This window comes from Eschrichtius robustus, chromosome 2 (genome assembly GCF_028021215.1).
Source record: "Eschrichtius robustus isolate mEscRob2 chromosome 2, mEscRob2.pri, whole genome shotgun sequence".
Classification (NCBI taxonomy): Eukaryota; Metazoa; Chordata; class Mammalia; order Artiodactyla; family Eschrichtiidae; genus Eschrichtius; species Eschrichtius robustus.
The window spans coordinates 88,085,219-88,109,268 of record NC_090825.1 but is presented as its reverse complement, the minus strand read 5'-3'; the positions used below and the strand labels follow the sequence as shown (position 1 = coordinate 88,109,268).

General features: G+C 36.1%; 1 protein-coding gene and 1 pseudogene across 2 annotated transcripts in view; one reads left to right on the top strand and one right to left on the bottom strand.

Moving 5' to 3' along the window:
- Positions 1-24,050, top strand: part of FBXL17 (F-box and leucine rich repeat protein 17) — a 471,945-nt gene that overhangs the window by 177,872 nt on the left and 270,023 nt on the right. The gene's annotated exons all lie outside the window — the stretch shown is intronic.
- LOC137755228 (shieldin complex subunit 1-like) lies at positions 15,674-15,908 on the bottom strand (annotated as a pseudogene).

Genomic DNA, 24,050 nt, shown 5'->3' with positions numbered 1-24,050 from the left:
CAACAGGAGAAGCCACTGCAATGAGAAGCCCATGCACCGCAACGAAGAGCAGTCCCCACTTGCTACAACTAGAAGAAAGCCCGCAGGCAGCAACGAAGACCCAACAGAGCCAAAAATAAATAAAATAAATAAAATAAACATTTAAAATAAAATAAAATATCCCAAATCTTAGTGTAAAAGTAATTTTTTAGTGAAATTACCGTTTTTTTTTTTTTTAAAGTAGACACACCCAACTGGGTTGTTTAAGTATTTGTACGAGTGAAACTTATTTCCAAAGACTTCAGAGTGGGAAAACCAACAACTTTTTTTTTTAATTAAAAAAAATTTTTTAACATCTTTATTGGAGTATAATTGCTTTACAATGGTGTGTTAGTTTCTGCTGTATAACAAAGTGAATCAGCTATACATATACATATATCTCCATATCTCCTCCCTCTTGCATCTCCCTCCCACCCTCCCCATCCCACTCCTCTAGGTGGTCACAGAGCACTGAGCTGATCTCCCTGTGCTATGCAGCTGCTTCCCACTGGCTGTCTATAACCAACAACTTTTGACTTTATATTTTAAGGGCAACACAGAGGAAATTTTCATTCAGTTTCTATTTAATTTGCTGTGACTGCTTTTGACATTCACAAATTATGTCATTAATTTTGACATGCAAATAAGAAAACCAGTGACTTTGGGATTCAGCTCTGAAGAGCTCTCACAGGTGCTTAGCCATGTCGCCTCTGTCTCCCCGCCAGGAATAACAGGACGATCAGTAAATGAGGTGTTGTAGTTTTCCCACAAGCCTTTGTAAAAGGAGTCTTTTTTCCTCTTTCTGATCCATTACAGAGCATTTGATTCTCAGGAACTTTTCCCCCTTTAATTTGTGCCTTCTTTCCTTACTTAAAGCCGTGGTCTCTTTTACTTTTTTGTTGATGAAGTCATTGATGACATTTTCTCAGGTAATTTTTTCCCCTTTAACTTGGATCTTCTTCCATTCCTTCAATCTATAGAGTATTTTCTTTTATTGTTGTCAGTGTCACTGATGACATTTTCATCTGGTTCTTGACATATTCATTTTATAATACATGGCATTGTAAGGAGTTTTTTGGTCAGTGACATTTTGGCAAACGCTTGCCAGTGGCTACCAGAGAAGGTCAGTTAGACGCGGAGCAATGAAATAAATTACCCAAAAAGGCTTCTCTGCAATACTAATGAATAGGGCTCGCAGAGGACTAAGGGAGTCTGGGGTTCTTTGTGTTGTTTCTTTTTGTTGTTGTTATTGTTCCAGATCTTATCATTGTCATTCACTATATAACCTTGGTAAATTTATTTAAGTTCTCTTTTATAAGATTGAGTTAATGAGAACCTACCTTAGTGAAATGTTTGGAGGCTTAATCATGTTTCAAAAGCACCTTGAGTATGAATCATTTGTTCATTATTAGAATGGTGGCTTGGGTGGTACCATCCATCATTGATGCTTTATCACCATTGTAGCCTCATGGTTCCCTGCAAATTGACAGGGAAGGTCTTATATCAAACATTTTAAAGACACTAGCAGATTCTTGATGGCTACTTATTGCTTATTGTGTGGTAATACTGAAGTGTTCACAATTATCTGAAGAAAATAAGGCAATTAGTGTGTACTCATTATTGTATATTTTCATAAACGTCTCTATTTTCAGATTAAATGGGTGAAGTGTTTTCAGATTCATAAATGGAGTTTTTAAAAAAAAAAAACCGGTGACCCCTACTTATGTTGCCATAAAGTAAAATACCTTAATATATAGCTACTTTACCTCTGTGAATGTTTTTCACTTGCAGTTTTTATCCAAATACTGTATATTTTAATGAGTTACACTTTTCAAAATATACTTTAACATTATCTACACACACACATACACACGCATGATGGACTAATAAGGAGATTAAGTGAAATTCAAAATATCTAAGGAAGCAGGGCTTTCAATTTCTAATTTCTGGTTCAGTTGAGGAAATATAATGACTGAAAATTAAGGAAATTAACTGTTTACTTTGAGTGTTTATATGTAATTCTGTGTTTGAGATATTCCAAAAATCCTAGGATCTGATTTGGAAGTAGTTTCAAAGGACATGTAACTCAGCCTTCTACCTATAAACTGCTGACTCTTCATCTATTGCATATATGCGGTTCTTTCTTTTTTTCTTTTCTTCCCATCTTCTTACCACTTTTCCTTCATCTCTCATCTGGGTCTATTTAATTAACATATTAAATCACATTCTGACTATCTGACATTCAAAATGCTTCATAAGTAAAAGATCAGCACTTTCTGAAAGTATTTTAAAGATCAGGTTATTTATTCTCAGTTTTAAAAAAAGACTGCAACACATCCCCTGAACTTTAGAGCTTGGACAGGTGTATGAGAGGTTTTAAAATACAGAGACATCTCCCTGGAGCGTGTGTTTTGCAGGAGTGGAGTGGGGAGGACACAGCGGACTGCCAGGGGGCAAACCGCTAGAGGGAAGACACTGCACATGCTGATTTCCCTTTGCTCTGTCTTGTTTTGTTTTTCCAGCCCTGTGGCTTGCAGGTTTATTAAAATGCTAATGATGTTTATTCTATTTTTATTGGCAGCTCTCCAGATTTGATTATTGATATATCTGAATAATAGTGAAATGCAACATCAAGGTCTCACTTGACTCTTTTCCCTAGATTTTCGTCAGTAGAAGTATAAATACCACAATGTCCGATGGATCATATTGTAGTTTTTTTATTGTATAAAAGTGAAATGTTACAAGAGCACTGTCAACTGCTGTTTGGAAATGAGCTTTTATTGGGATAGCGAGGGGTCTCCCGTGGGCTCCATCCTTAGGTGAGTGTGCTATCCCACTCTCTGAGGAATAATCATATTTCCAATAACAAGTACCTGAGTGTGTTTATGGGTTTTCATTGCTGTTCTCATTTTCTGGGTTTTGGTATTTCACATCTTGTACAAACTGACTAACGTGTATACTAATAGCCTGCAGAATACACCTGTGACTGGCAAGGGATTGAGGCGTTACTATTATTTCTACCTGCTCTTTCTGAAAATTTTAACCACAGCCCTTTGGGGTTGAAAAGACTTCTGAGAACACCTCATGTAACTTCTTCATCTTGCTGTTTTGAAACTGAGGCTCAAAGATCACCTGTGACTTGTCTAGGTTCACACAGCCTGCTAGTGGTGAAGGTGGCCCTTAGGCTGCTGGGTCCCACTTGGCTGAGCTTCTCCCTTATCTTCCATTATAGCCACTTATTTGCCATCAACACTTGTTTTCTTTCATGGCCTAGAATGGAACTGGAGTATCTCTAGATTGTACACTCTTGTGTTTCTTTTATGCCCCTTTGGCAAAACAACACGCACACAAGGAGATTTTTAGTAAATATTAAAAAAAAAAAATGGAGACTATCTAAAATCTCACTTTCTAAACATTTCCATTGTTGACATTTTGGTGAACATCTTTTTAGATATGCACATATGTGCGTGTCCTCCTTTTGGAATTACATTGTGTGTGCTATTTTGCAGTCTGTGTTTATGTCAACAATATACTGCGGATTTATTTTTATTTTAATAAATATAGATACCTCTCACCATGTCTCATGGATTTACAGTAGGGTTTTAGCATATTGCACTTAACCAATCTCTTATTGATAGACATTCTAATTATTTCCAATTTTTACTCATAATAACTGTATGGTGAGCATCCTTATACCTGTGTCTTTGTGTACTTTTAATTTTTGTCTCCTTAGCATTAAATTCTTGAAATGGAATTCCTGTATATAAGGGTAAATATATGTAAACTTTTTATACATCTTGCTTAATTCCCTATAGAAGATTATATCAATATATGTCTATATCCCTGGAGAAGAGTATCTGTTTCTCCATACCTATGCCAACCCTGGATGCAATCATCACCTATTTTGGAGCATTTAAAAATAACTTTAATGTTTAACTTTAATGTTTTTTAATGTTTAATAAAATTATTTAGGCACTAAATAATTATTTTCCACCAAGAGACAGTATGCATAGTAGTTATGCCTGGAGCCAGATAGTCTGGATTTGAATCCTGGCTCTGCCACTTGCTACACATTTGTCACTGGGCAAGTTGCTTAGTCTCCCTCTGTCTTATTATCTGTAAAATGAAGATTCCAATAGTACTCACTTCATAATGTTTTTGTCTGATTTAAATGTGATTATACATGTAAAGCACTTAGGACGGTTTCTGGCACGCAGTTAATTACTCAATACATGCCAGCTATAGCTATAATAATAATTATTATTACTATCAGTCAGTGAGCATTTGATTTCCATCTACAGTTTATAGTACACAATGCTGGAATATGGGGTTTGAAAAGAACTATAAGACACACTGATCAAAAAGACCCACCACATACCAGAGATAAGGCATAAGTAGTAAATGAAAGTTACATAATCAAGTTAAATAACAACACAAAATTACAGTGTAAGAACAGACATGGACTAAAACATTATTAATTACCAAATGAATGGTATATTCATGAAACAGGCTTCCATTATAATATTTGGAAGATCAATACCGCAGTTTGCTCTACTGTTTTATATTCTTTTTCCCAACAGGACCGACTCCTCCTGTGATTTAGGGTGATTGTATATCTCAATTCGTGCAGCACAGTCCTGGTTTGTGTCTGGCCTAATATTATGGTTGGATGATAAATTATATGGTCACCCTTTTATCCCAGTGATACCTTTCTGTGAATGTCATTGTGATGATGATGTGATGTCAAATTCTTGCTTTGGCCTAGGAGCTATTTGGACTATTATCTTTGCCCATTTGTTCTATTTTGGATCAATTTTATAGTTTAATTTAGAGGACAATCTTATTTCCAGGTGCTCAGGGGAAAGCTCATTCTTAACTATCACTTACTGCTTACAAATGTTAGAAGAGAAACTTGGTTTACTGCCAGAGAAGAATAGTTTATTGCTGGATTATTGATGATCCAGCATGTTGCATCAGGGTATCAACTGAGACTTTATTTTTCTGAAACCAAAGGGAGAAATATTTCAGGGTGAATTATGGCAGTTAGGTGGAAAATTTTAAATGTATAAATAAAACAAATCCACTCTTCCTTAGAGGTCTAACATGTTATTTTGCACACAGGTGTGATTGTAATGATAAACACGTTCTGAGCAATGTGTAGTTCTCCACATCTTCAGTACAGATTTTTAAAAATATTTTAATGTCCTGCATTATTGGCATCTTAGCCAGTTTCCTAATATTTGATTGTTAGTTGAACCTTCTTATCTGCTTTCCTTGCCATTGATGTCACAATAATACATTTAAAAGATTGAGAGTTTAGTTTTTGAATGATGAATAAATGGTAAGAAAGAACATAAAGGAATAGAGGTTGACTATGCTGGGCCCTGGCAAAAATGAAACATTTTTTAGCTCTTTCATTATAACTACCTCTTAATTAGATATTATCAAATGTTAAAGGAAGATGCTTGTCACATTTGGATTTATTGTGTAGGAAATTCATGCTCTGAATCATAGTGGGCCTAGATGACTTTTTTTCTGATCTAGATGAGAACATTGTCATATTATAATATTAGTGTTTGATTCAATATAATTTGTATTCCTTTTTCTTTTTTTTTTTTTGGTCATTGATTATGTGCCAGGCAGTGTACTTAGTACTGGCAGTACATAGTTGAATAAGAAATGGTCTCTGCCTCCCAGAGCAGGGGAGGGTAGGGAGAGGCTAATAAGACTTGTGAATAGCCATAGGATTTAAAAAACCTACCTGCATATCATTATAGAATAACAGCTGAAACACTAACACTTATATAGCATTGCCTTTGCTAACCCCTGTTCTAAGTGCTTTACATATAGTAAATTTCTAACAACCCTGTGAGGTAGATACTATTATTATTCCCATTTTTCAAATAAGGGAACCAAGGCACAAGAGATTAAGTGGCCCAGTGTCACATAAGTAAAATACAATTTTCTATTCCAAGTGAACTCTTTAGAGAAGCAGTATTCACATGTCTCTTTTGTGTCTGATAAGCATTATGAGAAGTAATTGTCGTGTGACCCAAGAATTTGTGAGAGAAAATTACTGCATATGATTTTGTTTATTCGTCATTTATTCACTTACCAGGTATTTATTAAGTACTTACCGTGACCGGACATTTGGGCTAGGACAGTGAACAGAATCTTTGTGTTCCCTGCCTTCATGGAGTTGATAGTTAGCAATACTTGCCTCTGACATAGTCAAGGAATTTCTGGATGATTGTATAATACTTGTGCCGCTTTTCATTTTCATCATTTCTATGCACTCTTTTTAACTTTGTTGAGCACGGTCTGAAACCCTGTTTGCTCTTCCTATAATTGAGGGAGTCAGTGGTCTCCAGTTGCCATGAGTAGGTAGTTTTTAATTACTGTACATTGCACTTTTGTGTAACCTGGATTTTTACATATTGTACAATGACTCCCTTAAACTGATATTTATATACCAAATCTCATTGCTCTCACTGATGAAAGATGGTCCCTGGCTCTCACTTAGATTTTCTAACTTACTTTCAGTGACTAACGGGATATATTGTTTAACTAAAATTCCTACTGCAGTTATATTCCATTTTACATATTGGGGAATGAGTAAACTTTTCCTGTCCAAATGAGAAAATAATTCTGGGTCCTGAGTTGATTTATCAGTGCTCAGTGGTGTGACTGCCAAGTACTGCAGCTGCTGGGAGAGTGTGACCTGTGTGGAGGCCTTGGGACGCTAATGGGTAGTGACTTGTGATAAGAACTGACTCACTGGTTAAGTTTGCACTGTTTTTTCTTTCAGCATGTCATGATTCTCTCCCCAGGGTCTTGCAGAGAGGCGATCACTTATGGGCAATCTGGGCTGCTGAAAAAGAAAGCTTCTCCCACGTCTCCTTCAGGGACCTAGTGTTTCCCACCTTGGAAGCTAAACGGCTTAGGGGCTGGCTGACCTTCGCCTGAGACCCAGAAACAGGGTGGAAAAAAGGGCGGTTGCTCTTAGGTAAGGGAAACTGCTCCCTTCTCAGCCTCAGCCATGAGGCTGACTTTTCCTTAAGGCCCCGTCAAGACTCTTACCTCCCTGCTGAATTATGCAGGCCCAAGGAAGACATGCCTGCAGGATCACAATTAGGGATTTTATCCTGCCCTTCCTCCATCTGTCCCAAGTAACATCTTAATTCTTTTTTTTTTAACTTCCAAACTTGTTTTTAGGACTGGTTTTTATCCTCAAGTGGGGGCTGTCGCTAAGTATATGAAAAGGGCTTTCCTCTGGGATATTTTTCTTTACTTCAGATATTAAACTAAACATAGAACATAATTTATGGAAAACAATTTTTCTTATTGGTGTGGTGGCTCATTTTCCCCCAGTAGAATGCCAACCCAATTTTACTCTGCATTCTCAAAGCTGGTGGCTAAGAGCTTTCTTCCTTTCCTCTTTATTTCAGAAGTAAGTAGTGGTTTGTCTAATTACTGTACTGTAGTTACAGTTATAGAGAAAAGGTCAGTCTAGTCCTTGCCAATTAAAGTAGGAAAAAGCTACATTTATAACCACTAAGAGCCATTATGTCAATTTAATGCTGTTCATCAGTGTGTAACCCGTTTTCTAGGATATATAAATCTAATTTTGGTATTACAGTACACTCACCCTTTTAAAGGCCTTTGGTGCTGCGGAAAAGACATTATTGCGAGTGACTTACATTAATCGTGCATCCTTTCATTGTGTCTCATCATGGATTTTAGGATCTGGATTTTGTAAAACCTGGTCATCATAATAAGTAGGAATAGACCCTCTGAGTCACTGGTTGATCCTTTTATTTTTAATTATTTGACAAAATAACATAACCTGTTGTGATTTAGGTTTTCTAACTTTTTTTCAGTGACAAACAGGCATATACTATTTAACTAAAATTCTCATTGCTATGATGTTTCATTTTATATATAGGAAAAATCTATAAACTTCTACTGTCCTAGTGAGAAAATAATCCTGGGATCTAAGTTGATTTTTCATTGCTATTTTCTTACCTTTGCTATTTTCATTTTTATATCTGTATAGTATTTAAAGATTTTTAACAGCATTGATTTAGTACATTAAGAAAATATGATTGAAAATGAAATATTTATGTTAATTTCACCCCTTATGAAAAGTCTGAACACAATATATCTTTATATGCCGTGCAGGATGTATCACATATCACCAGGTTTTCGCAAATCTGAAATGTTGTCTTCTTAAGTAATCCTTTTGCTATAATAGTTTTTTGAATAAAATCGCGTAGTGTTTTGAATCAAGAAAAAGGGGGGTGGGAAAGTTGAGTTTGTCTGGCTTAGACTTGTGAGGGATATGAGAACATACCTACAACTTGATATTCCAGAGTAGATTTCTCTATTCGAAGTAATTGTCTGTAATATTAGCCAAGGACATTCTGATTCTTGTTCTCTGAGACTTTACAAATCTAAAATATGGGAATACTAATTGAAATACCACCATTTACTTGCTAGGGACCTATGGGTTTCTTTTTCCTTCTTCCAGTAAGGTTCAAGGTACACCTTCAGGCCTTTGAAGCTCCCCATAGCTATATTTACCTCTTTCAGTATCTTCTACGTGCAAAAGAAAATGTAAAACTTAGTAGACTTATCATGGCTTTCTTTTCTTGTTTTAGCTCTTAGAAGCTATTGTCTTGAACTCCCAGATCTGAATATGTCATGGTTGATTACATTAACCTCCCACCAAGCCTACTTTTCTCTAAGTCAAACTGGGGCTGAGACATTCCACTTTTCTATGCAGTGACTTTTTTCCTGACCCTCTAGAAATCAAATTTTGGATTGAATTGATTTTATGATCTTAAATCCTTGATCCGTATGTCACCTTGGAATAGTCCCTGGCTCTGTTCTTTCTCCTTCAATCTCTCCACTTACTAATGTTTGAATAATAATGCCAGCGACCACAACCACCATGCACACACACACACACACACACACACACACCCCATTAGAAGTTCTTGGTTATTGCTTTATAGTTACAGTTTTATTTGTGGAAATTTGATATCTTTTTTTTTTTAATGTAAATTTATTTATTTATTTTTGGCTGATGTTGGGTCTTCGTTGCGCGCAGGCTTTCTCTAGTTGCAGCGAGTGGGGGCTACTCTTTGTTGCGGTGCGTAGGCTTCTCATTGCGGTGGCTTCTCTTGTTGCAGAACACTGGGTCTGCGTGCACGGGCTCAGTAGTTATGGCTCTTGGGCTCTAGAGTGCAGGCTCAGTAGTTGTGGCACACAGGCTTAATTGCTCTGCAGCATGTGGGATCTTTCCAGACCAGGGCTCAAACCCGTGTCCCCTGCATTGGCAGGCGGATTCTTAACCACTGCGCCACCAGGGGAGTCCCTGATATCTTTAAATATTATAAAACATAGCACTTTCTATTTGCTTAAGCCTCTCATTCTTGGGGTTTATAGTTTTCTTATTACAGGTCCTATGTATTTCATATTAAATTTAGTTTTATTCAGTAATTTTATTGCTGTAGTGAATGATATCAATTTAATGTTTTTTAACTGGCTATTATTGGTCAATGAGAGTATACTTTTTGTACATTTTAAATATACTTCTGTATGTAAATTTTGTAATTGACCATCTTTCTGAATTTATATAGTGTCTAATAGGTTTATAGTTGATTCTCTTGGCTCTTAAAGGTAGACAGTCACATCATTTGAAAATAATGATAAATTTACCCTCTTTTTTCTAAGATTTTGCCTTTTATTTCCTTTTATTTATATATTTGATTGTATTCTCTAGAATGTCAAGAGGCAAGTTATAGTGTCCATCGACAGATGAATGGATAAAGAAGATGTGGCACATATATACAATGGAATATTACTCAGCCATAAAAAGAAATGAAATTGAGTATTTGTAGTGAGGTGGATGGACCTAGAGTCTGTCATACAGAGTGAAGTAAGTCAGGAAGAGCAAAACAAATACTGTATGCTAACACATATATATGGAATCTAAGGGAAAAAAAAAAAGCTTAATTTAAAAAGTCTAGTTCTTGCTTTTACTGTAAACTTTCTCCACCTCCCCCTCCCCTTTTTTTAACATCTTTATTGGAGTATAATTGCTTTACAATGGTGTATTAATTTCTGCTGTATAACAAAGTGAATCAGCTTTATGTATACATATATCCCCATATCCCCTCCCTCTTGCGTCTCCCTCCCTCCCACCCTCCCTATCCCACCCCTCTAGGTGGTCACAAAGCACCGAGCTGATCTCCCTGTGTGATGCAGCTGCTTCCCACTAGCTAGCTATTTTACATTTGGTAGTGTATATATGTCCATGCCACTCTCTCACTTCGTCCCAGCTTACCCTTCCCCCTCCCCTTGTGCTCAGGTCCACTCTCTACGTCTGTGTCTTTATTCCTGTCCTGCCCCTAGGTTCTTCAGAACCAATTTTTTTTTTTTTTTTAGAATCCATATATATGTGTTAGCATATGGTATTTGTTTTTCTCTTCCTGACTTACTTCACTCTGTATGACAGACTCTAGGTCCAACCACCTCACTACAAATAACTCAATTTCATTTCTTTTTATGGCTGAGTAATATTCCATTGTACATATCTGCCACATCTTCTTTATCCATTCATCTGTCGATGGACACTTAGGTTGCTTCCATGACCTGGCTATTGTAAATAGTGCTGCAATGAACATTGTTGTACATGACTCTTTTTGAATTATGGTTTTCTCAGGGTATATGCCTAGTAGTGGGATTGCTGGGTCATATGGTAGTTCTATTTTTAGTTTTTTAAGGACGTCCATACTGTTCTCCATAGTAGCTGTATCAATTTACATTCCCACCAACAGTGCAGGAGAGTTCCCTTTTCTCCACACCCTCTCCAGCATTTATTGTTCGTAGAGTTTTTGATGATGGCCATTCTGACCGGTGTGAGGTGATACCTCATTGTCATTTTGATTTGCATTTCTCTAATGATTAGTGATGTTGAGCATCCTTTTATGTGTTTGTTGGCAATCTGTATATCATCTTTGGAGAAATGTCTATTTAGGTCTTCTGCCCATTTTTGGATTGGGTTGTTTGTTTTTTTGATATTAGCTGCATGAGCTGCTTGTATATTTTGGAGAGTAATCCTTTGTCAGTTGCTTTGTTTGCAAATATTTTCTCCCATTCTGAGGGTTGTGTTTTCATCTTGTTTATGGTTTCCTTTGCTGTGCAAAAGCTTTTTAAGTTTCATTAGGTCCCATTTGTTTATTTTTGTTTTTATTTCCATTTCTCTAGGAGGTGGGTCAAAAAGGATCTTGCTGTGATTTATGTCACAGCGTGTTCTGCCTATGTTTTCCTCTAAGAGTTTTATAGTGTCTGACCTTACATTTAGGTCTTTAATTCATTTGGAATTTATTTTTGTGTGTGGGGTTAGGAAGTGTTCTAATTTCATTCTTTTACAGGTAGCTGTCCAGTTTTCCCAGCACCACTTATTGAAGAGGCTGTCTTTTCTCCATTGTATATTCTTGCCTCCTTTATCAAAGATGAGATGACCGTATGTGCGTGGGTTTATCTCTGGGCTTTCTATCCTGTACCACTGATCTATATTTCTGTTTTTGTGCCAGTACCATACTGTCTTGATTACTGAAGCTTTGTAGTATAGTCTGAAGTCAGTGAGCCTGATTCCTCCAGCTCCGTTTTTCTTTCTCAAGATTGCTTTGGCTATACGGGGTCTTTTGTGTTTCCATACAAATTGTGAAATTTTTTATTCTAGTTCTGTGAAAAATGCCATTGGTAGTTTGTTAGGGATTGCATTGTGTCTGTAGATTGCTTTGGGTAGTATAGTCATTTTCACAATGTTGATTCTTCCAATCCAAGAACATGGTATATCTCTCCATATGTTTGTATCGTCTTTAATTTCCTTCATCAGTGTCTTTTAGATTTCTGCATACAGGTCTTTTGTCTCCTTAGGTAGGTTTATTCCTAGGTATCTTATTCTTTTTGTTGCAGTGATAAATGGGAGTGTTTCCTTAATTTCTCTTTCAGATTTTTCATCCTTAGTGTATAGGAATGCAAGAGATTTCTGTGCATTAATTTTGTATCCTGCTACTTTACCAGATTCATTGATTAACTCCAGTAGTTTTCTGGTAGCATCTTTAGGATTCTCTATATATAGTATCATGTCATCTGCAAACAGTGACAGTTTTACTTCTTCTTTTCTGATTTGGATGCCTTTTATTTCTTTTTCTTCTCTGATTGCTGTGGCTAAAACTTCTAAAACTATGTTGAATTATAGTGGTGAGAGTGGGCAACCCTGTCTTGTTCCTGATCTTAGAGGAAACAGTTTCAGTTTTTCACCATTGAGAACGATGTTGGGTGTGGGTTTGTCATATATGGCCTTTATTATGTTGAGGTAGGTTCCCTCTGTGCCCACTTTCTGGAGAGTTTTTATCATACGTGGGTGTTGAATTTTGTCAAAATCTTTTTCTGCGTCTATTGAGATTATCATATGGTTTTTATCCTTCCATTTGTTAATATGGTGTATCACATTGATTGATTTGCGTATATTGAAGAATCCTTGCATTCCTGGGATAAACCCCACTTGATCGTGGTGTATGATCCTTTTAATATGCTGTTGGATTCTGTTTGCTAGTATTTTGTTGAGGATTTTTGCATCTATATTCATCAGTGATATTGACCCGTGGTTTTCTTTTTTTGTGACATCTTTGTCTGGTTTTGGGATCAGGGTGATGGTAGCCTCGTAGAATGAGTTTGGGAGTGTTCATCCCTCTGCTATATTTTGGAAGACTTTGAGAAGGATAGGTGTTAGCTCTTCTCTAAATGTTTGATAGAATTCACCTGTGAAGCCATCTGGTCCTGGGCTTTTGTTTGTTGGAAAATTTTTAATCACAGTTTCAATTTCAGTACTTCTGGTTGGTCTGTTTATATTTTCTGTTTCTTCCTGGTTCAGTCTCGGAAGGTTGTGCTTTTCTAAGAATGTGTCCGTTTCTTCCAGGTTGTCCATCTTATTGGCATATAGTTGCTGGTAGTAATCTCTCATGATCCTTTGTATTTCTGCAGTGTCAGTTGTTACTTCTCCTTCTTCATTTCTAATTCTGTTGATTTGAGTCGTCTCTCTTTTTTTCTTGATGAGTCAGGCTAATGGTTTATCAATTTTGTTTATCTTCTCAAAGAACCAGCTTTTAGTTTTACTGATCTTTGCTATTGTATCCTTCATTTCTTTTTCATTTATTTCTGATCTGATCTTTATGATTTCTTTCCTTCTGCTAACTATGGGGGTTTTTTTGTTCTTCTTTCTCTAATTACTTTAGGTGTAAGGTTAGGTTGTTTATTTGAGATTTTTCTGGTTTCTTGAGGTAGGATTGTATTGCTATAAACTTCCCTCTTAGAACTGCTTTTGCTGCATCCCATAGGTTTTGGGTTGTCGTGTTTTCATTGTCATTTGTTATTAGGTATTTTTTGATTTCCTCTTTGATTTCTCCAGTGATCTCTTGGTTATCGAGTAGCATATTGTTTAGCCTCCATGTGTTTGTATTTTTTTTACAGTTTTTTTTCCCTGTAATTGATATTTAGTCTCTAGCATTGTGGTCGGAAAGGATACTCGATACGATTTCAATTTTCTTAAATTTATCAAGGCTTGATTTGTGACCCAAGATATGACCTGTCCTGGAGAATGTTCCATGAGCACTTGAGAAGAAAGTGTATTCTGTTGTTTTTGGATGGAATGTCTTATAAATATCAGTTAAGTCTATCTTGTCTTATGTGTCATTTAAAGCTTGTGTTTCCTTATTTATTTTCGTTTTGGTTGATCTGTCCATTGGTGAAAGTGGGGTGTTAAAGTCCCCTACTATGATTGTGTTAGTGTCGATTTCCCCTTTTATGGCTGTTAGCATTTGTCTTATGTATTGAGGTGCTCCTATGTTGGGTGCATAAATATTTACAATTATTATATCTTCTTCTTGAGTTGATCCCTTGATCATTATGTAGTGTCCTTTGTCTCTTTTAATAGTCTTTATTTTAAAGTCTATTTCATCTGATATGAGAATTGCTATTCCAGCTTTCTTTTGATTTCCATTTGCATGGAATATCTTTTTCCATCCCCTCACTTTCAGTCTGTATGCGTCCCTAGGTCTGAAGTGAGTCTCTTGTTGACAGCATATATATGGGTCTTGTTTTTGTATCCGTTCAGCCAGTCTGTGTCTTTTGGTTGGAGCATTTAATCCATTTACATTTAAAGTACTTATCAATATGTATGTTCCTATTACCATTTTCTTAATTGTTTTGGGTTTGTTTTTGTAGGTCTTTTCCTTCTCTTGTGTTTGCTACCTAAAGAAGTTCCTTTAGCATTTGTTGTAAAGCTGGTTTGTTGGTGCTGAATTCTCTTAGCTTTTGCTTGTCTGTAAAGGTTTTAATTTCTCCATTGGATCTGAATGAGATCCTTGCCAGGTAGAGTAATCTTAGTTGTAGGTTTTTCCCTTTCATCACTTTAAATATGTCCTGCCACTCCCTTCTGGCTTGCAGAGTTTCTGCTGAAAGATCAACTGTTAACCTTATGGGGATTCCCATGTATGTTATTTGTTGCGTTTCCCTTGCTGCTTTTAATATTTTTTCTTTGTATTTAATTTTTGATAGTTTGATTAATATGTGTCTTGGCATGTTTCTCCTTGGATTTATCCTGTATGGGACTCTGCGCTTCCTGGACTTGATTGACTATTTACTTTCCCATGGTAGGGAAGTTTTCAACTATAATCTCTTCAAATATTTTCTCAGACACTTTCTTTTTCTCTTCTTCTTCTGGGACCCCTATAATTTGAATGTTGGTGCGTTTAATGTCCCAGAGGTCTCTGAGACTGTCCTCAATTCTTTTCATTCTTTTTTCTTTATTCTGCTCTGCAGTAGTTATTTCCACTCTTTTATCTTGCAGGTCACTTATCCCTTCTTCTGCCACAGTTATTCTGCTATTTATTCCTTCTAGGGAATTTTAAATTTTGTTTATTGTGTTTTTCATCATTGTCTGTTTGCTCTTTAGTTCTTCTAGGTCCTTGTTAAAAGTTTCTTGTATTTTCTCCATTCTAGTTTCAAGATTTTGGATCATCTTTACTATCATTACTCTGAATTCTTTTTCAGGTAGACTTCTATTTCCTCTTCATTTGTTTGGTCTGCTGGGTTTTTACCTTGCTCTTTCATCTGCTGCATATTTTTCTGTCTTCTCATTTTGTTTAACTTACTGTGTTTGGGGTCTCCTTTTTTCAGGCTGCAGGTTTGTAGTTCCCATTGTTTTTGCTGTCTGCCCCCAGTGGGTGAGGTTGGTTCAGTGACTTGTGTAGGATCCCTGGTGGAGGAGACTGGTGCCTGTGTTCTGGTGGGTGGGGCTGGATCTTGTATTTCGGTGGGTAGGGCAGCGTCCGGTGGTGTGTTTTGGGGTGTCTGTGAACTTAGTATGATTTTAGTCAGCCTCTCTGCTAATGGGCGGGGTTGTGTTCCTGTTTTGCTAGTTGTTTGGCTTGGGGAGTCCAGCATTGGAGTTTGCTGGCCATTGGGTGGAGCTGGGTCTTAGCGTTAAGGCGGAGATATCTGGGAGAGTTCTTGCTGATTGATATTTTGTGGGTTCAGGACATCTCTGGTGGTCCAGTGTCCTGAACTTGGCTCTATCACCTCAGAGGCTCAGGCCTGACACCAGGCCGGAGCACCAAGACCCTGTCAGCCACACTGCTGGATCCACATCAGAAGAGCAAGGAATAGAAAGGGCTTCCTCAGAACTTAAAAGCCTCACTGTTGGCCTCCTGGCTGGGTCTCTGCAACACGTAATCCCTTACATCATAAGCTGATGGCAGGTCCAAAGCATTGCTCTCCTCTGACTGGCTTCCTGGAGTGGCTTCCTGAGTTGCCATAGTCCGCCCCACTACAGCAGCTGCCTCGAACTGTAAGTGGTGGTGCCACGCACCCCCCTTTTTTTTTTTAAAGCAGATATATTAAATGAAACAAAATGGCAAAAAGTATTAGTGGAAAGTTACCTGTGTCTGGGTAATTAGAGTTGAAAGGTGACTTATAGAAGTAATTGGTGCATCAGTTTTATTTAACACTGAACATTTAAAAAGCTAAACTGAGTTTTACTTTTGTTTTTGATTCCTATCAAGTATAAATTTATTGGCTTTCAGAGGTATTTTTCTTTTATCTTTTCTTTTTCTTACGTAGCCATATTAAAATTTGACTGTTCTCAAATGGTGTCATTGTATAATTTATTTTGTATATAGTGTACTGAAACTAATAATGCATCTATGCCTTTTAGTTTTGTTTTGTTTTTTAAGAAAAATCAAAGTTGAATTCACTGGTTATTGAGTATTCATAGACCATTCCTAAAACTCCATAGAACACAGCAAACATGATCTTTCAAATAAAAAGCGTTGCATTGGGTTTTGTTGCATCTTCTCTCAAAAAACCAAACCTTCCTATAAGAGATACTTTGGCATATTTCTATGACTAGATCTATATAAAACGTACTTTATAGTAGTGATTTAGAATTTTAGACTATTTGTTCATGCAATGTATTTTAATGGCTCTAAGTTGCGCCACAAAATGAATTATTTGGAATGGAAAAATGTTTTGGGAAAAAATATTTCCCTCCTACCCCTAACCCTAAAAAAAAAAAATCCCCTTAATTATCTCACATTTTTATGTTGTCCTTAGCTTACTCTTTTTTTCCCAGTTTGTTCAGTGCCATTTATAGGGGTGCATGAAGTGAAAAATTGAATACTACATGATGCGTATTTTTAGATGATGGATATTTGCATATCTAACAGCTAGATCTAACTCTTATCTTTTGATGTAAAATAAATTTATCAAAACTCTTGTTTTTTAATTTGAATAACATAGATCATTTCAAGAGTGCTTAAAAATAAAATTATATTAACTTAATAGATTGTTAGTGTAGCCATTTGTTTAACTAATTATACTGGTCCCCACTATTTTAATTTTCTTTTCTTTCTTTTTTTTGGTGTCTGTTTGCCATGCAAAAGAGCTAACGTGCATTAGAATCAAATTATTTTTCTTGGAACTTCAGATGAGAGAAGTGCTGCTATTATTTTTTGTTTTTTGATATGTAAAGCTAGAAGTATATTTTAAGAAAAACTCCATTTTAGATAGATACATAAAATGATGTTTAAAACCTGTTTTATGAGCAGATGAAAACTTGTTGATATTAAGTGTTTTAATAACAACACATTTAAAATTTCTCTAAGTGAGGAAAAGCAAACAGTACGGGTTGATTCAGAATAAGATGCTAAGCTATCAGCTAACTTTGATACTTTCTCTACTCCAGAAATTTTTAAATCCCCAAGTTGTGGAAAACACAACTATTCCTTTTTTGTACTTTAGTATAGTACGTCTAGGATATACAAGTAGGATTTTGTAACCAGAACGAGATTAATGTACCTTTCTCTGGAAATTATTTTTTGATATCAAGTACATAAATTTTGTTCCTAGGTAGAATAGATTTACATTTTATATTCCATAAAGAATTTTGTCCTGTTGATTAACTGTATGAACTCAAATATGTATGTGTATTTTGAGCACCTAATATATTCTGATACTATGTTAGGTGCTGGGCACAAAACGGTAAATAAATAATGTGATTTCTTGTGTTAAGTTCCTCATTGGCATCAATAAGGGGAAAGACAGATTTACGGATGAATAACTGTAGCATGGTATGATGCTTATTATAATAGAAATCAAGAGAAGCAAAAATAAATCCCTTATTAAGGTCAAGGCAAATATTCACCCTAAATTTTAGTAGTTTATGACTGTATGCAGTTAATCAGAACGATATATAAGCTGCTTCTATAGAATTAAAATTAAATTTTAATCAGTGTCCCTTTTTTGGCAAAAGGTAGCCTCTTTATTTGTAATCCTCTAGCTTTCCAGGCAGTCTCTAGTAATTCTGTAATTTTCATATGCTATAAGTTGAATTTAAAAAACAATGCAGAGAAAGAAAGATAATAATTACAATTAAAAATAACTTGAGAGTATAAGGTGTGTATTGCAAGATGGATTTGTTAAGGAAGTTTTATTTTTTGTTCTAAATTAGAATTTATTTTAAGACAAATTTATATCTGAGCTCTAATAGTATGCTAGATGTTTATTTACAAATAATGAGTTTATAGACCAGGAGGTTAGGGAAATTAGGAAGGCACACTTGTAGGTTAATCAAAAATCAAGATAAATTCTTACAGAACATTTCTGGGATCTGCTAGTCAGGATTTCCTTCATTGTTCAAACCCAGAGAAGCCAAGATACTTGGGGGTTAATTTTAGAGGCCAGGACTAAAATTTGTATTAGTCTATCCCTAATTGGAAACAACAAACAACTGTAAAAACCTGCTTTATGTATCTCATTTTTCTCAGTCCGAGAAACTTCGCTTGAAGACACCTTTAAAATGTGTGTATGTGTTTGAATGTGTGTGTGTGTGTATGTTTAAGTTATTTACCTACTTTGTTACAAAATGATTCAGTTAGTTTACCATGAATATTAGTTTATTATATTAATTTACTGGCAGCTACTTAGAAAAAAGTGGCGAATTTGGTTTGTTTTTCTTATTAAGGCTGAAGGGAGACCTGACTTCTTGTTTATCTCTGGCCTGTTGCTTAAATTTACAGAAATCCCTAGTTTCTTGACTCCAGTCCTTGGCTTCTTGCTTTCAGAGCAGTCTGTGAGGATTATGGTCCTGCCTGATTTCTCTGCTGTTGGTTGGTCTGCTCAGGGGTAATGATTGGGTAAATCTCCATATTTCCTCTTTTTACCCCCTTTTTTTCATTTCATTTCATTTCATTCATTCATTCATTTATTTATTTATTTATTTATTTATTTATTTATTTATTTATTTCTGTGTTGGGTCCTCGTTTCTGCGCGAGGGCTTTCTCTAGTTGCAGCAAGTGGGGGCCACTCTTCATCGCGGTGCGCAGGCCTCTCACTATCGCGGCCTCTCTTGTTGCGGAGCACAGGCTCCAGACGTGCAGGCTCAGCAATTGTGGCCCACGGGCCTAGTCGCTCCGCGGCATGTGGGATACTCCCGGACCAGGGCTCGAACCCGTGTCCCCTGCACTGGCAGGCAGACTCTCAACCACTGCGCCACCAGGGAAGCCCCTTGTTTTCATTTCTTTATCATTGTCCCTTGGCTTTTTTTTCATATCTCTTTTTTTTTCCCTAGCTCTCTCATTTCATCTTTGAGATTATCTATAATCCTTTCTACACCATTTTCTTCTTTCATCTCTTGAACTTACCCCTCTCTATTTCTTTATTATTCCTTTCTCTTGGCTATCGCCCATCCTTCCATTTTGAAGTTATTTTTGTGTTCACATCTTTGGTTTGGTGGAAGATGGAGTACAGCAGAGTAAATCACTTGTTATTGGTCTTACCCTGACATTTACCTGATGTACCAGTTAGATTTGACTGTGGGCCTCTGGGCTAAGTGGGAGTTCCTTCACAGGTCGGAGAAGGAAACACTGCCTGCAAGAAGGAAATTTTACAAGTTGCCTGGGCCCTGGACACCTAGAGAGGACACATAGATATCAGTGTCAAAGGTGTTTGAGCATTCCGGATTTTATAAAACAGTTTTAAACACATTTTTACTCAGTAATTCATCATCGGTAGAGGATCCTGACAACAGTGGAACTGAGTGTTCTTGTGAACTTTACCCCTTATCAGAGGATGGTCCCGACTTTGAATAAAGCTTTGTGTTCAAAAAGGTGAGATAGTCCTTGGTATTTTTTCAATGAAATTTCCTAACTCTTAGTGGCAGACGCCATGGTCCGTGGATCAAGTGGATGAACTGTGGGGTAACCACCTATTAGATCAGCAAAATAGGTGTTGGCTTCCACAATAAAGCAATGCTTTATCTTAAATTTTTATTTCACTGATATTTACACCTCAAAAAGCATCTTCAGATTTTTTGAACCTACCTACTCTGCAGTGTATGTAGGGCAAATAATAGTATATTGAGTGGAAAAATTGAAGTTCACAGAAATAACTTATCCAGTCAGTTGGTACCACAATTCTATTTGAATTCAGTTCACTGCCTTATGTCACAATGCTTCCTATTTGTTGAATAGTAATTTCAAAGTAGTGATATAAGAGTTTCTTATTTATATCTATATATGAAGATCCAACTTATATGCTACCTACCACTTTAGGATGGCCAAATAAAATATAAGAAGCGCAGTTCAATTTGAATTTCAGATCCTTTTAAAAAGAACGAAATTGAGTTATTTGTAGTGAGGTGGATGGACCTAGAGACTGTCATACAGAGTGAAGTAAGTCAGAAAGAGAAAAACAAATATCGTATGCTAACACATATATATGGAATCTAAAAAAAAAAAAAATGGTTCTGAAGAACCTAGGGGCAGGACAGGAATAAAGACGCAGACATAGAGAATGGACTTGAGGACACGGGGAGGGGGAAGGGTAAGCTGGGATGAAGTGAGAGAGTGGCATGGACATATATACACTATCAAATGTAAAATAGATAGCTAGCGGGCAGCTGCCACATAGCACAGGGAGATCAGCTCGGTGCTTTGTGACCACTTAGAGGGGTGGGATAGGGAGGGTGACGCAAGAGGGAGGAGATATGGGGATATATGTATATGTATAGCTGATTCACTTTGTTATACAGCAGAAACTAACGCACCATTGTAAAGCAATTATACTCCAATAAAGATGTTAAAAAAATTTTGAATTTCAGAATAAAAACAACAAATGCTTTTTAGTATGAATATATCTCATGCGATGTTTGTATTTTTATTTGCTAAATATAGTACTCTATACAACTTCCAGGGGTCTTTTCCTAATTCTCTTTCCCCCAACAGAGGAAGCTCTGATCTCCCTGAATTCTAAGATTTTTGTTTTCTCTCTATGGTACTTTGTATTTCATTTTACTTCTTTGTAAAACTGACTCTTCATTTCTACGTGACTGAAAACTCCTGGAGTAGAGGCATTTATTTTCAACATTTTGGTGCTTCACCCGTTGAAAAAAATGAATCCTTAAATCTAGTGCCCTACTGAGCCATATTAGAGCCCCAGAAAAATATTAAAAAATGTGTCCCTATGTACATTTATCAAAATATCCTCTCATATTTTGTATCAAGTGGAAAAAGTTGATAAAAGCTCTATGAAAGAAGTATGACTGTATATAAAGTGTATTGCCCAGTCTGTTGGACACTGTGCTCGACCCTTATAAACCTTCCTGATGGGGAACAGCCTCATGGACTGGGAGCTGATTGGAAATGACAGTTCCTGTTGCACAATTAATGCAGGGTCATAAAACAAACAACAATGACTATCTTTGTTTAAAATTTTGATATTTTGTTCATCATGGATTTTTGCGATAATTTTTATTTTTTAAAATATTGCACCAAACTATTAATTATCTTGATGGCTGAGTTTTTTTGGTGCCTCTTTAAGTCTTGTGCTTCTGGTTCAATCTTTTGGGGGAGAGCAAGGAGTTATTTTATTTTAGTTATTCTATTATAGTTATTCTATTTATGTTTTGATATCTTAGTCACATATATATTCAGGTTCATAGATGACTGTGACTATAAAATCTTTGGAACTCATCAAGTCTAATCTCTTTTTTCATAGATGAAGAAACTGATCATAGTGACCAAGTTGAAACTAGATTTCCTTGCTCACTGTGCTTTCTGCTGGTGGCCATTTAGGCTTCCCTGTGGAAGAATGCATCATTTAAGTCAAACATTTTTTTTTTCACCTTTGATATTAACGTTCCTGAGGATAAAGAATGTCATTGGAGCATATTGTATTCATTCCTGGAGGCATTAATGCATATTGCTCATTGCTAGATCACTTACTTTAAAAGTCGGCCAGGTTTTTCAACAGAGGAATAAAGGTGGAAACATGGGCGTCCTTATTTAAATTGCTTTTCCATTTTGCATAATAGAAAGATCAGTTTTGATTTTTATGGGTAGCATTTGAGCCTAGGTCATAGTTACTTGCTCAAAAAGTTCCACTATTATAATTATCTGTCTTAGCAGAGTTTCTTTTCAATGTCTACAGATGGCTATGCTCTTCCCAGGATTGCCCTCTTGACTTCTGATTTGGGAATTAAGATTTTGATGGAAACCTTATCTCACCTTCCTATGTAGCTTGCTTCATTAGAGCTGATAAAGTGAGATCCACAGCAAATACAGAACGCTGGAGATATGACAGACAACCTGGTACAAGTCTTTTAGGAGACAAGCTAAGAGTTTTATTGACAGATTGTCCTGTAATTTTGTGAAGCAAAGAGAATTTTCTTTATTAACCAGTGAGACAGATGGGCTCAAGTTTGATGGGCTAAGTTTAGTTCTGCTTGTATTTTGATGACTTTTTTCTTTCTATAGAAAGTAAGGCGAGCAGATAGACTAGAGTTTGTCCAATATGAGCTATGAGGCAACTACTATGTAAAATACTGTATTTGAAGCTTTTACTAGAAGAAAGTTCAGAAGTTTTAGAAAGCGGAAGAAAAGGGACTCTACGCTGATAACCTGAGCAAACGTAACAGACTTAAAACTACAGACTTCACAAAAGAACCTTATGGTATGTTCCTTAAATAGGTATTCTGAGGTCAGATTGGTTAATATAGCAACCATGAGGAATGAGGGCCCCACGTGAAAACTAAGGTCGTGAGATTCACCAGTGATGCTAAAATCATTGTGTGCAAGTTGTTGGGGAAAAGATAGTTTTGTAACCTCAAAGATTATTAATTGTGAAGGGCAAAAGGTACGTGTACAATGTTGAAATCCAACAGACATTACCTTAATCAAGTGATCAATCAGAGCCACCAGTATTGGGGAAAATGGACATTATGTGCCTTCAGATGTGATCCTGTGGGAATTACAGCACCTCCTGTAGTATTCTCTCCAAAAATGCTTAATCTGAAATTAATCACCAAACAGTAATCAGACAAATCGAGATTATAGGACGTCCTGTTAAGACAATTTATATGGATTCTTTCTTTAAAAATGTCAGTGTGATGAAAGTCATGAGTAAAAGTTAAAGGAATATGACAATTAAATGCAAAGCATGATTCTTCATTGGATCCTGGATTGAAAAAAAAAAATCTATTAAGAACATGATTGGGACAGGTGGAGATAGTCTGTATAAGAAAAAAAATGATTGTTATCAAAGTTAAATTTCTTAGGTGTGATAATGATACCGTAATTTAATAGGAGAATGTCCTAGTTCTTTGGATATATATGTTGAAGTATTTATAGATAAAATGTTATGTTGTTTGCAACTTGACTTTCAAATGATTCTGCAAAGAAAAAAATGTATATTGAGAGAGCAATACAACAAATGTGGTAAAATATTAACAATTGATAAATCTAGGTGAAAGGTTCATAGGTATACATTCTACTCTTTCTTCTTTTCAGCATGTTTGAAAATTTTCAAAATTAAAAGTTAAAAACAAACAAATAAGCATCAGATCCCTCATCATATACAACGTTGAAAGTTAAGGGGATAGGATCAGGGGAAGTCTCCCAAGAGTTTTCTGCCAGCGTTTTTTTCTCTCTTATGCATTGGATTTAGATAGGAAGAGAAAAATAATCAAGGTAAAAAGAAGTACTTTTTTAAACACAAGCCATATAGTTCATAAGAAAACACTTAGAGAATGTGTGATATCTTAAAGTTAGGGCTGTTATTTTCTATTCATAGTAAATTAATGGATAATTAACTTGGACTTAATATGAGAAAGAATGAATGTGACTTCCTGAAAGTACAAAGAGTCTGGGCTATGATACTAAGGTTGGTATTTGGAATGCCAAATGCTGCAGCCTCTATCATGGACTGTCCAAAGAGTCCATGATTTCATTTACTACCCTTGTCCAAGTGTCAAGGGTAGTAAATGAAGCTAGGACTAGAGCCCAGATCTTTTATGCTTTACACATGCTTAACGCACTTCAAAGTGGAGAATAAGGAAACTTAAATGTAAAATCTACTTATACTTAAGTAATACAAATGGGTGAGAATCAGAGGAATGAGAAACT